Source organism: Peromyscus leucopus, chromosome 5 (genome assembly GCF_004664715.2).
Source record: "Peromyscus leucopus breed LL Stock chromosome 5, UCI_PerLeu_2.1, whole genome shotgun sequence".
In the NCBI taxonomy this organism is placed as follows: domain Eukaryota; kingdom Metazoa; phylum Chordata; class Mammalia; order Rodentia; family Cricetidae; genus Peromyscus; species Peromyscus leucopus.
The window spans coordinates 128472880-128486887 of NC_051067.1; the positions used below are offsets into that span (position 1 = coordinate 128472880).

The window sequence follows — 14008 nt, forward strand, 5'->3', positions numbered from 1 at the left end:
CTTTCCTGTTCTCCATGAATGCTGCCTCTCAGCTGCTGTCTTTGGTACGTCACACAGTCTCAGAAAGCCCCAGCTCTCTTCTCTTCAGTGCTCAAGGGACCAAGCCAATGCTACCATTAGCAACTGACACACCTGTCTGCCTCACGGAAGCAAGGATTAAGAAATCCGAGAACCCTATTCCTGACTGTATTTTCTTACCTGCCTAACAAAAAAGGCCAGCTAGATAAATTATAGCCAGGAACTGCTCAAGAGGGACAAAAGTCACCTGGTACCTGCCTGGCCACAGTTACATCTCCAATCCACAGATAAAAGCACAGATTCAAATATCCCGATGCAGGCTTTCTGTGTGAATCACTATTTCACATCAACAGAGCAGTGCTGGCATGGAGGGTAAGCCCAAACAAAGTAGCAGCTGCTGCCCTGGAAACGGGCGTGCCACGGCCACCCTGGGCAAACAGATCCCTGCCTGGAAAGCCAGTTCTATGCGGTTTCGGGTCCTATGTGCTCCTTCCCACCACAGGACCTGGAAGGAGGGATTAGCCACTGGGATTCAAACTGAAAACAGCAAAAGCCTCCACCCTGGAAGTTTAAGAGTACATCCTAATTAACAATAAGACGCAATGCCAAAAAGGGGTTGAGGCTGGGGAGGCGGCTCAGTTGGTAAAGGACTAGCCACTGAAGCATGAGGACTTGATTCTCAGCACCCAATAAAAATCCAGGCCACCACACCGTGTGCTCACCTGTCATCTCCTGAGGAGGCAGAGGCAGGCAGATCCTTGGGGCCCACTGGCCAGCTGGCTTAACTGAATTGCTAAGCTCCAGGTCAGAGAGACCTTGACTCAGAAAATAAAGAGATGGGCAGGAGAGGTGGCTGTGCAGTTAAGAGCACTCTTCCATAGGACCCAGGTTCAATTTCCACACCCATAACATGCAGCTCACACCTGCCTGTAATTCTAGTTTCAGGGAATTCAACACCCTCCCCTGAGCATATATACAAACACATAAATAATTTTTCAAAATGTTGGACAGTGAGAAACCCAAAGGCCAAAGTTGATCTCTGGCCTCCACACATACACTCACACATGTGTATACATACAAACACAAGAGAAAAGACAAGACAAGGACTTGCCACATACACTGAGGACATGGTCAAAGAGCAAGTTTTGGCATCCAGACAGAAAGGGACCCTGAACTACTGGATAGGCAGTCCAGTCCTAAAGCCATGGCACAGCTGACTGCTGTTTTGGCCTCCAGGTGCCCAAGTGACCCTCTTTATATTGCGAATTCCTATTCAGGCACTGGCATTACAGCCAGGATGGTGAGCTTGGTTATCACGACAGGTCTGAGACCAAGATCCATCTCAGAAAGAAAAATCAACTTTTTTTTTCCCTGAAGGTCACTTAATTAAAGTCTCTGGAAAATTCATTTCTACTGGTTGCTGCACCTCCTCAGCCTTTATATTCACGTTTTCTTTAAATGTGTGCAGTATGGGGTAGAGTTTTACTTGGGCAATCCTTTTCAGCCAATGGCATGTTTCACCAAACAGAAAATGTACACAGCCAGGGTCCTTCATTATCCTAGCATGAAACGGTCCTCCCTGTCTCAGGGTAGAAGTGCAGGGAAGTGTCTCCGTGTCGGTGGCATTAAATTAATGTGCCTTTGCAAGGCTCACGCTAATTTCTGCAAAATTTAATTTGCGAAAATCAGCCCAAGGCTACTGCAATATCAAATTCACTTGATGTGTTAATTTCACACTCCAGGGTCTTCATCCCAAGGGTGGGTGGGTGGGGGGACTGCAATTATATAAAGTAGCAGAGTGTCTGAACTTACCCAGGGGACCCCAGAGAGTAGTCCTCCCAGCCCAGCAGGAAGCCAAAGCCCAACTTGCCTGCTGCTAGCCACTGGGAGTATGAAGATGACACCAGAAATCCACCCGGCTGAATCAGTATTTTCCCCTCTGCAGAGCTCAACCACCAGGTACCAGCATCCCATTTAATAAACTTGGTCTTTCAGCAAAGAAATTCAGTTTGCATTTAAAAGACAAAACCAAAGGTTTGCTAGTGGGTAAACTGCCTGCTATATAAATTGCACATCTTCTGAGTTTATATCCATAGCACCCACATTTGTAAACCCAGCAATGGGGAGACAGAGATAGACCGATCCCTGGAGCTCAGGGTCAGCTACCCTAGTCCAAACAACAGGCTCTAGACCCAGTGAGAGACTGTCTCTCAAAATATAAGCTGGAGCATTATCAAGGAAGATGCATGGCATGGGCTCTTACCTCCAAATGTGCATGCATGCACACATGCATGTACTCACATGAATATATACATACACCACACACACACACACACACACACACACACCAAGTTCTCTGTTCTGACACCCACCGGTGACAGCATTATGGCTGCGATGCCATCTTCAAACTTGTACCATAGGCCCTTCACCTGAATGCACTAGCTACAAGCGTGACACCAGAAAGACAGGCAGAAATTGGTAACCTGGATATTAAAGTGACTTATTGAGCCAAATAAAACCCTTTAAAAGTTTCTCCACCATTGGACTTGCACCCCATCAGACATTAATGAATCTTCTAGACCAGTGGTTCTTAACCTTCCTAAGGCCGTGACCCCAGTCATAAAATTATTCTCATTGCTACTTCATAACTGTAATTTTGCTACTGTTATGAATCACATTGTAAATATTTCTGGAGATAGTTTGCTAAAGGGGTCAAGGCCCACAGGTGAGAACCACTGTGCTAGGATATGAGCATCCAGTCAGCCATTTTTACCCCATCTGCCCACGAAGCTGGTGTTTACCACAGGCCACACAGCTAAAGATGGAGGGAGCTTCCCAGCAGCTGACTAGTGCTCACGGGAGGAACACTGCTGTCTGCTGATCCCCCATGGTCTACAAGAACAACACCCAGTTGTTTTGGCCTCTTCAAGCATCTCACACGGACAGAAGGCTAGCCAGCACCAAGGGAGCCAGGCCCAGGTACAGCCAGGGGCCTCCAATTCAGTGAGTTTCATGGCTGCAAGCCTCGGGCTTTGTCAGTAACAAGTTGTAAGTTAGCTAGAAATGGAAGAGCCTACAAAGACTGAACTTCTTGCAGAAGCGTGCAAGGTGCCACTGCTGGAAAGATGCAAAAACTCAGACGGCTAGAAAGATGAACAATGTGAGGTCACAGAGACTCTGGATTTCAGAGTCTTGGTTTTTATGAAGAAAAAGTAAACAAAAGCACCACTGTCCCAAGCTAAAGTTCAACAGGCATCAAAGGGGCCTTGGTTAAAGCATGAAGCTTTACTCCTGAAGTACTAGGAAAGAGTCAGTCCTGGTGGTACAGACCTCTGTGACTCTGAAGACAGAAGCAGGAGGAGCAAAGGTCAAGGCTGGTGAGAACAACTCGGGGACATGAACAACTCTGTGGGACCCTGCCTCAAAAAAATAAAATAAAATAAAATAAAATAAAATAAAAGTGGGCAAGTGTTTCCTAGCATATGCCCACAGGTCCCAGGTTCACCTCTTAAGAAAAAAAATGAACAGCATGGTGTCTTGATGTACACATCCCTGCTCACCCATATGAAGAGTCCTTTGGTTTAGGCATTCCCACCTCCTGTTCCCCGGGAGGAAGACCATCTCCATGTGAGGCGATCAGGACATGTTGGGTCAGAAAGGCAAAGAACGCAAACTGGAACTTTCTCATCGACACCACCTCCTCCTTGATTATCTCCCGCTCCCTAACCTCATTTATGCTGATAAAAGAGAAGGAGGCTTCAGATCAATCTGACAAGTCGGCCTTTGATTATTTAAATGGGTTTATAAACTAGGCAGGGTGGTTTGCATCTAGAACACCAGCACCCAGGAGGCTGAGGCAGAAGGACAACTGTATTTGGGGTTATCTTGGGCTACAAACCAAGATTCTTTCTCAACAAATAACAACAACAACAACAAAAATGCTTTAAGTTTTTGTTTTTACAAAGAGGCACCTGTCACCATGAAATGTGAATTCAGCTATAGTGTAGATATGCCCTACCAGGCTCTGAATCACCCCTGAAGAGAACCTATGTTTTCTAATAAAACATGTTCACAGCTCACACACCCACCAGTGCAAAGGTAAGCACAATACCACAAGACACAAACAGACCAAGATGGTGGCCAAAAATAAGATCACTACCAGTAACTCAGCATACAAACACACTCAATGAGACTCCACTAAGCCTGTAGTCTGGAGCTGGAGGAACATGCAATCCACACAATCATCCTTTGTCACCTGGTCCCTCTACCAACAGAAACCATAGACAAGCAAAGTCAACTCCTACAGTTGGGTAGCCAGCCTAAGAAGCCTGTGGGGCACTCTGAACTAATGTAGAGGTACAGAACCAAGAGGAAGGAATGGGTTTGACCTTTCTTACCTTGGGTGAGCTACTCATCATCCAGGCTTTTATGGTCAACCATCGATGGTCCACATGGACAACTCCCTCAGGAAGGCCTGGTGGAAATTTCATCTTCTGGGCCTCACCCTAGGCCTACTGAATCAACACCAGAGCTAACAGGGAAGGGGACACGGGATGCTGTGTGCAGTGACCTTGATAATGGATCTATGAGCAGAGATGCTGTTTAATATCACTAAACAGCTTCCACAGCTGAAGCGAGCAGGTGTCCAAAGAGCCAAGCACCTGAGGAACCCTGAGAGAAGCATCAATACCACCTGGCTGCTAGCCAGGCCACTGACAAGCCCAAGGAGAATGAGAGACACTGGAGAAGATGAAGGGCAGAACGGCTCAGCAGCCAGGTGAACCTAAGTGGTGCCCTCAGCCAAGCTGCACACACCTGTCCTTACAGTGGCTGGCGTCCCGGGAGCAGATCCCAGTGCCAGAGGAATTACACGATGTAAGGCCAGCCAGAGGAGGTGTCAACCTTCCTCTGCAAGCATCGCAAGGTCATCACAGACAACTTTGAGCCTGCCAACCCCTACAAGGAATGCTAAGAAAGTCCTCACTTGGCTAATTCCCTAGAAGAAAATTAGTTTGAGAATGGTCTCCATGAAGTTGTGCATTTGAAAAAGTCAGCTGCACAGCATAAGCCTAGCAAACTGCTTGGTATAGCATCTTAATTGAGAGACACCAAGGGAAAGAAGTGACCAATCTATCCCGTGGGCATATGAGAACATCGAGTGAGTGAGTGAGTGAGTGAGTGAGTGAGTGAGTGAGTGAGTGAGAGTGAGAGAGAGTGTGTGTGTTTTCTTTCCATTTCAGTGATGGCAAGTCAGTCCTTCCATCCAGATGAACAAATTCAGAGCCTAAAATAAGAAATTAACAAGCTCCAATTGCTTTTTCCTCAGCTTCTTTTGGATTCTGTTTTGACAGGGTCTCATAAAAACCAGGCTGACTTTGAACACAGTATGCAGCCTAGGGTGACTGTGAACTTGTCATCTTCCTGCCTCTACACCCCAAGTGCTGGGATTATAGGCCTGGGTCACCACCCTGGTTTATGTGGCATTGGGGATAGAAGCCAGGGCCTTGTGCATGCTAGGCAAGCATGCAGCCCACTGAGCTAGCTACAGCCCTAGTTGGTTTTGGTCTTCTAAAAACAAAGGTAAAGTAAAAAACAGTGCTTGCTTTCCTGATTGGTCAGCAGGCCGAGCCAAGGAGATCCTTTCCTTGGAGAAAACAACTCAAGACACAACAGACTCAGAAAGAGAAAACACCTTCCTTGTTCTCTTTTCCTGCAGCACCACTAACTATGCATATTTTAGCACGTTTTAAAAGAAAAAGGAGGAAAAATAAAAAAAATTTGCAACTTAACCACTGTCTATGAAATGGAGCTGGAGAAAGGGCATGGGAGTGCTCCACAGACACCCAGCACAGCCTGTCAAGACTGTCAGACCTCTGGATCTCTGAGCTACTCTGCTGCTTTCCAAGGAAGAAAAAGAAAAAGATGAAGCAAAGAAAATCCTACACGCCTGAACAGTGAGGCGGGAAAGCCTGCTTGTAACTCAGCCTTGTCAGACAGAACACAGCAGCCTCAAAAGGTTCAATAGCCTTTTTATAAACCTATTGTGTGGAGTAGTGCCTAAAAATAGTGTGGTTCCCAGGCAAGCAGATCACAGGAGTAATGCCTGCGTGCTAAGCTTCACACAATAGACAAAGGATGGGGAAAGGAGGGCAGGACGGATCTCCTTTTGCACCACCAGGCTTTTGTAGCTGGTTGCCTTCCTCCTTGGACACTCCCCTAGACTTTGTGTCCTTGGACCACAGGGTGAACCACACCAGCCCTTATACCCTTCTCATGAAGATGAGAGGGCCGGTAGGTAATGGCAGAGAAGTTGAGCATCACTCACAGCATCACTTGTTCATGGCCACTAAAGAGAACTTTCTTGTCCCTCAAAGTGGCCTTGAAGGCCAGGCCTACATTATGACAATTACTATTGTTCTTGCTAATTTTCCCTTGTGTGGAAGCAGCTTCTCCACTTCCACTGCCTACAGGAATCACACAGGAAAGCCTAGAAAACACCGATGTTGGTCACTGTTGATTCGGCTCTTAAATATAAAACACCAGGATTTTCAAGTTTCCTAGCTGCAAGATGGCTCAGCACGCAAAGGTGCTTGCAGGCCTCATGAGCACAGTTGGATCCCCGGAACCCATGTAAAGTGGAAGGAGAGACTTGACAGTCCAAGTTGACCTCTGACCTCCACACACGCACTCTGGCATGAGGTTCCCCTTTCCAATACAAATATGCCATTATTAGATTGATTACATCCAATAGGTTCATTCTTTTAAAAAGTGACATGCTTTGAAGACAAAGGGCCAGAGACCAAGAAATGGGAGCAACTTGGCCGGACGGTGGTGGCGCACGCCTTTAATCCCAGCACTTGGGAGGCAGAGTTTCTTGAATGGGCAGCTAAGAGCTTAAGGCAACATAAGGATCCTGACCAAGCCAGGTCCATTGCCCCAGTCAGCAAAGTAGGCAACAAAACCACGTTTTTGAGTCTGGGGCTCAGTGGGTAAAGTGCTTACCATGCAAGCAGCATGAGGACCTCCCCAAGTTTGATCTCAAGAATGCATGCTAAAGAAAAAAAAGCCCAGCACGGACGTACACACTCATAAACCTAGTGCTGGGGAGGCCGTGACAGGCAGGTCTCGGGGGTTCACTGGTCAACTAGTTTATTTGCTAAGTGAGTTTATCGACAAGCTAGTGAGAGACTCCATCTAAAACAGAACAAAACCAAGGTAGAAGACACCTCAGGAATAACATTGGAGGGCAGCTCTATCCTCCATGTGGACATATACACACGTGCACCTGCATATAGACACGTACACACACACACACACACACACACACACACACACACACACACACACCAGTCTAGAGTGAACCATTGTGAAGGCTGAAGCCTGCACAGCCTATACAACCAAGGGACCGAGAGCCCTTGTGGAGTGCACAGCTGGACAGAACAGAGCCAGCACTGTGAGAGGTGGCATCAGAAACAGGAGGCACATAACAGGCTGAAAATTTAAAAGCCGCATTTCAACACTCCTACAACCCTGATTCTAACTCAGCACTCACGTTTTCTAATACAGTGTTAGCATCTTTGCCATGACGTTTTACTGTGGATACAGGGCAAGCCCAAGATGGGGAAGTGACTGTGTGCTCAAACTCTCTGAAATGGACGAGTCTACAGTACAGAAACTGCAGATGGCTCAACCCAAGTCCAGAGACATCCTGATCCCCTGACTGTCCTGGACAGAATGAGACTATGCTATAGACATCTGTGTCCACCTCCCACGCTCCAGCTATCAGGCTCCTGAGAGAGTGGACCCCGAGAAACTGGAATTTCCAAATAATCTCCTGCTCATGAAGGAAAAGGCTGACGCCTGGTGCCAGCCAGAGGAAGAGCTTGTCTCCCAGGACGAGATGTTTGTTACCCAGTTCTGACAACGTGTCAGACCACCACGCAGGACAGACAGACTGGAGCTGAAACGACAATGCATTAGTGATGGGCAGGCCCACACCTTGAACAGGACTGCTCAGCTATGCACACCTCTTGCCCTCTCTTCAACCTAAACCTTCTGTCAGGACTCTGAAGAATGGGAGTTAGGGGAGGGGCACTGACCATCTAGGCTCCTCTTCTCAGCGTGGCCACACTGATTCAATCTCCTTTCTTGGCCTTTCACTGTCACGTGTCCCTCTAAGTGGTCTATTGAGAGGGCAGCCAGGCCGAGGCTATTAGCGCTGACCCTAACACCCTCCGCCCCCCTCCATGTGGAATGCTGTGGTCCTGAGCTCAGATTATCTTAGGTCACTCACTTCTATGCCAGACTCAGTTTCGGGTACTGCACCTTGAAGTTTAGCAGGCTCCCAGCTACTAAACCCTGAGGCTAAAAGTGCTGCGAGATAACACAGGAAACCATGCGGCTTTAACCAGCTGTAACCACCCACCTGATGCTCCCACCAGCAGAATGGAAAAGGCACTGATTTATAGGCGCAGAACAAAAGGAGGCCATAAACTGCAGGTCATCTCTTCCAGGGTGGAAGAAGTCATTCAGGGTCACTTGTGTTGCCTGCCTATGGTCTCAGTCCCATCTGTCTCAGATTTAATTCTTACTGTAGTCCCTTCTAAACAGAGTAATCATGTTACATGGACATAACAGATCATGATAAGGATGGTATCAACAACTGAGCTAATTTTTTTCAGAAATTTTTTTTTTTAGTTAAATAGCTATATTGATGCAGCAAGTGTCCCATTAATAAAATTTGACAGAAAACTTGAGACTGATTGTTGTATAGCTATTTCTCCAAGCTGGATGTGACCACCCAGTCTTGAAGCCCAGCAGCTGAGATCACCCACAGAGATGCTCCCACAGCGCACCTATAAACACTGCTTCCTGGCAGGACAGGGAGGCTCCAGAGCCTTTATCAGGACCCACCCCTCCCAGAGGTTATTGACTGGGGTGTGACATTTCAGTGCCTTTTGCTTATATGGAAAGCAAAGCACACAATGTCTCAGTTTAACATGCTCAAGGCAAGGCCCTGGGCTCAATCTCCAGCACCAAACAAATAATTTAGGCAAACTGCCCAAGGTTAAAGAAATTAACACCGACAATCTGGTAGCAAAGTGCAGGCTGCTATTCAACTCTAACATTAAGATTCCTTGCATTAAATCAGGTTCCACCAAGCTCAGTTTTGGTGTGTGTGTGTGTGTGTGTGTGTGTGTGTGTGTGTGTGTGTCTGTCTGTCTGTCTGTCTCTGTGTGTATGTGGCTATATGTGTGTATTGGGATATTCTCTCTCTCTCTCTCTCTCTCTCTCTCTCTCTCTCTCTCTCTCTCTCTCTCTCTCTCTCAATGTCTCCATATGTAGTCCAGCCTGGTCCTGCATTCACAACCCACAACCCTTCTGCCAAAGCCTCTTGAATGCTAGGATTACAGGTATGTGCCACCACCACTCAAAGTCCATGTCCTGTCATGTCTGTTTACATGTATCCAGAGCCAACACGGCTCGAAGTTGACAGCCTAGCACCAGACTCTAGGTCCTTCCCCCACTCTGGGGCTCTGGCACCCTCCCTAGGAGAAGGACGCAATGGAGTACATAGAACTAGACTCGGGGCAAAGACGAGGGACGGCTGCTAACCCCACTGTGTTGAATATAAACAAGGAATTTCATCAGCAGATTCAGTTCTACAGTTCCCACGCTGTAGCACATGCTTAGTCTCTCTGTTCACTTCTCTTTAAACAGCCCTGCACAGCGGGGGTTGGCTGGGCAGGTGTGCAGGGAAGGGAACCAAATCACCCAGGATCTCCAAGAACCTGGCCTACAGAAAGGCAGAGGCAGGAGCGCCTGGGTTGGAATGACTCAAGCTGTGTGGATTCTTCCAACTGCTCTCAGACACATGGTTAATTAACAGAGACAAGCCTCCACGGAACAAAAACAGTTATTTCACTAAGGAATCAAAGTCTGAACGCTCCCCATTGTTCCTCAGTGAATGCCTCCGTCTCAAAACCTTCCATTGCCACCAAACACACGCTCCATATCAACAAACAAACTAGAGAAAGGAAACAGCTTATGAAATTACAATGTGTTCTGTGACAGAGCCCAGCCCTCGGACTCACAAACTAAGAGCCAACTCAGCTGCTTTTCACTAAGGGGATACACAGAAGTACGCCTTTATAATGCAGGACTGTAAACACCTCTCAAAGTGAAGCACACTGCCAGTGTGGTACACAGCAAGATGTCATATTCCACGTATTTGCAGGAGCACATGTGTACATATGCGTGTAGGGGCCAGAGAGGGGCACACATATGGAGATCAGAGAAAAGTCTGTGGGAGTCAGTTTTTTCCCTTTACCATGTGGCTTCTGGGAACTGAACTCAGGCAGCCAGGCAAGCACCTTCACCTACTGAGACATTAATTCCTTTGCGGGGGTGGGGGTTAGCAACAGCTCTGAGTGGCCTGGGAACTCCATGTAGATCAGCCTGGCCTTGAACTCACAGATAACCACCTGCCTCTGCCTCTGAGTTCTGGGATCAAAGGTCTGCAGAACCACACCCCAGGTAATTCCACTTTTTAAATGTACCTGATTGTAAATGTGACTAGATTTACGAGAAGTCTATGGGCACCAAAATGATCACCTTCCGAGGGTACTCCACACAAGGACACTTTCTCTATTTCATGTTTCTGAGTTGTATGAAGTAATATCTTTATGTATAATAGTATAAACGAGGGTTTCTGACAAAATGACGGATGCCAAAAATCTAGCAGGCATCATCAGAACTGCTCAGCCTGAGCATATTCTAGGACCTGCCCAGGACCTTGCTCCCCATGCTTACCCACAGGCTGGAGAAACAAGAGCAGCTGCTTCCCACAGCTCTCCCAGGTGAGGAAACGCCAGAGGGTCCTCAACTGTGTCCAGGTAGTTCCAGGAGGCCCCCAGGCCGCCACCTGGCTTCAACGGCACTGGCTTGTCACCTAGCAGGAGAGGAGCCCAAGGCACTGGAAGGCAAGGTTCTTTCCTAAAGCAAAACCCAGGCAGGCAGGCAGGCCTGCTTATTTCCTGTGCTGGGATGCTCTCACCTCCCTGCAGTTCTGTCCCCACATCAGAATTTACACAGGAAATGGACGGAGTCTTCAGGATCCCATCAGGAGGGAACACAGCTGTGTCATACACAACCCATCCTGGCCTTCTACCTCCAATCCTCAGCATTCACTCCTCTCTGCAAAGAGACTTCCACAGCCTCCCCACATACATGAGCCTCATGCACTGACCCTGTGCAGTGAGAAAGTATGAGGTGAATCTGGCATCTCCTGTGGGGATATCTTGCCCTTATTCGTGCGCGTGCGTGCACACACACACATGCAAGCACGCACACAAATATGGAAGTCAAAGGCTGCAGGTACCAGGATGAACAAGAGACATGGCAGTTCTAGGCAGCACGCAGACCTGGACTGGACACTGTATAGAGGTGGATGATGCCATGAAGGGCACTCTGGGTCAAAAGATGAACGAATTGGGATGTTGGTAACAGATGGGGCATAAATGAGTCCGTATTAAGTAATTCACTGTGACCCAAATACACACATTTTTTTTTTTTTTTTTTTTTTTTTTGGTTTTTTCGAGACAGGGTTTCTCTGTGTAGCTTTGCGCCTTTCCTGGAACTCACTTGGTAGCCCAGGCTGGCCTCGAACTCACAGAGATCCGCCTGGCTCTGCCTCCCGAGTGCTGGGATTAAAGGCGTGCGCCACCACCGCCCGGCCACACATTTTTTATTCCTAGAAAATATACATTCATGTTCTTAGAGCCAAAGGGTAGAAAATCAGACATGTGAGGTCCAGATAGGCACATATGTGAGTGCTCTTACAAGGCAGGACAGCGTAGGTCAGGAACTGGTTTTGACACATGTTAGAGGCCTAGTATGCCAGGTGGTCACCCCTAACTGGCCCCTTCTCAGATCTATCTCATTTCCTGCTGTTTCTATATTCACCTAAGGAAGGGGGCAGCACAGTCTTGACTCAAGACTGAATGGATGAGCCAACAATTGGTCCTATCTGCCTCATCCATCTAACTCATAACAGCTCATCTCAGCATGCCCCACCACGTCCTGTATCCTCCAGGACAGTGGACTTCAGGAGCCCTTTGCCTGCAATATGCTCCCTTGAGTCCCTGTTACTTAGGGAGCACTCTCTATGTAGAGATGCACAAGCTGACTAGAAAATGCATACTTGCGTAAACACACCCCGGACACACAGAGAAACCCATCAGTGACTTGGTTTGAACCAGTCCTCCCATCCCCCTATTTAGGCAACTCCAAAGTTCAAAGGAGCCTATGTGAGCCCTGCCAGCCCTGTTCACCACATCTGCTGTGAGTAAAAGAAAAGAATCACAACATTCAATACACCCAGAAAGAACAGTCTTTCCAAAGAACCATTATTGTGACACGGGAGTCCAATTAAAACATCAAATAGCCGTGGAAGGTAAACTGGGTCTGAGCGGCAGCCTGCAGCAGCTTACCTAAAAACACTGCAGCCTCCGGTGCAGACAGAGCCTGGAGTTCACACAGCCTGCAGCAAGAACCTGCAGGGAAGAAAGAGATCTGGTCAGATTCCTGAGGGAAATTTCAACAGCAGCTTTCAGTGTAGTCAGAATCCCTGGGTAACCCGAGCCCCTGCTGGAGACCCCAGGAAGGCAGATCCAGGTTCATCAAGGATACCAAAGCATTTTCTTATCTTTTTCCTCCTCCTCCTCCTCCTCCTCCTCCTCCTCCTCCTCCTCCTCCTCCTCCTCCTCCTCTCACAGCCTGTAGTGGAGCTTGCTGAGGTTGAATGACTCACGATAGTGTCAAAGGTTGACCAAAGCAGCAGGTAAAAGAACCCAGCTGGCCGCTCTGAATCCAGATGTGGAGATTTGCAAACGTGGACAGTCACTCTGTACACTGCTACTCTTGTACTTGCCTTGGAGAAGTTATTTTTGAAAAATATTGTTTATAACAGAAGGCAACGGGTTTATTGCCAGTTTTTACATACACTCCTATTGTGTTCTGTCATTTCAAGAAATACTTTTGCCGGGTGGTGGTGGTGAACACCTTTAATCCCAGCACTTGGTAGACAGAGACAGGCCGATCTCTGTGAGTTCGAGGCCAGTTTGGTCTACAGAGCGAGATCCAGAACAGGCACCAAAGCTACAAAGAGAAACCTTGTCTCAAATAAAAAGGGAGGGAGGGAGGGAGGGAAGGAGGGGGAGGGAGGGGGAGAGGGAGAGGGAGAGGGAGAGGGAGAGGGAGAGAGAGAGAGAGAGAGAGAGAGAGAGAGAGAGAGAGAGAGAAAGAAAGAAAGAAAGAAAGAAAGAAAGACAGACAGACAGACTTTTAAGGACTTATTTATATGTGCATGAGTGTGTTGCCTACAAGTACATGCACCACAAGCACACGGTGACCCTGGAGGCCAGAAGAGGTGTCAGGTTCTCTGGAACTGAACTGACACATCGCTGTGAGGTTCAGAATGGGAGGCACAGTCAGTGAGTCCCTCAGCCTTGCCATGGGATCCAGGATTTGCACCCCAAAGAACTGAAAGCAGGCTCGAGAGCAGAGGTCCTCAGCCTTCCTAATGCTGAAACCCTTTCATATCATTCCTCACGCTTGGTGACCCCCAAACCATAAAGTTATTTCCGTTGCTACTTCATGAGTGTAATTTTTGCTACTGTTATAAACTGTAATATAAATATCTGTATTTTCTGGTGGTCTTAGGTGATCTAGTAAAAGGGTTGCTTGACCCTAAAGGGGTCATGGCCCACAGGTTGAGAACCACATGGTTATGTGTCAAGTTGACAGCAGTTCTCTTCCCAACAGACGGACAGTAGAACCAACCCAAGTGTTCACTGATGAGGAATAAACAAACTGTGGCCCATTCATACAACGGAATTTTATTCAGCCTTAAGGAGGAAGGAAATTCTGACATCTACTACATTATGGATGAATCTTGAGGGCTGTTAAGCAAGATACATGGGTCACAAAG

General features: G+C 47.6%; 1 protein-coding gene across 3 annotated transcripts in view; it reads right to left on the minus strand.

Moving 5' to 3' along the window:
* Sipa1l2 (signal induced proliferation associated 1 like 2) overlaps positions 1-14008 on the minus strand; it is a 170187-nt gene that overhangs the window by 105960 nt on the left and 50219 nt on the right. For all 3 annotated transcript variants that reach the window (XM_028889815.2, XM_037206358.1, XM_028889814.2), the window contains exon 2: positions 12510-12572. The gene's annotated coding sequence lies outside the window, so the exon portion shown is untranslated. The remainder of the gene's footprint in view (positions 1-12509; positions 12573-14008) is intronic.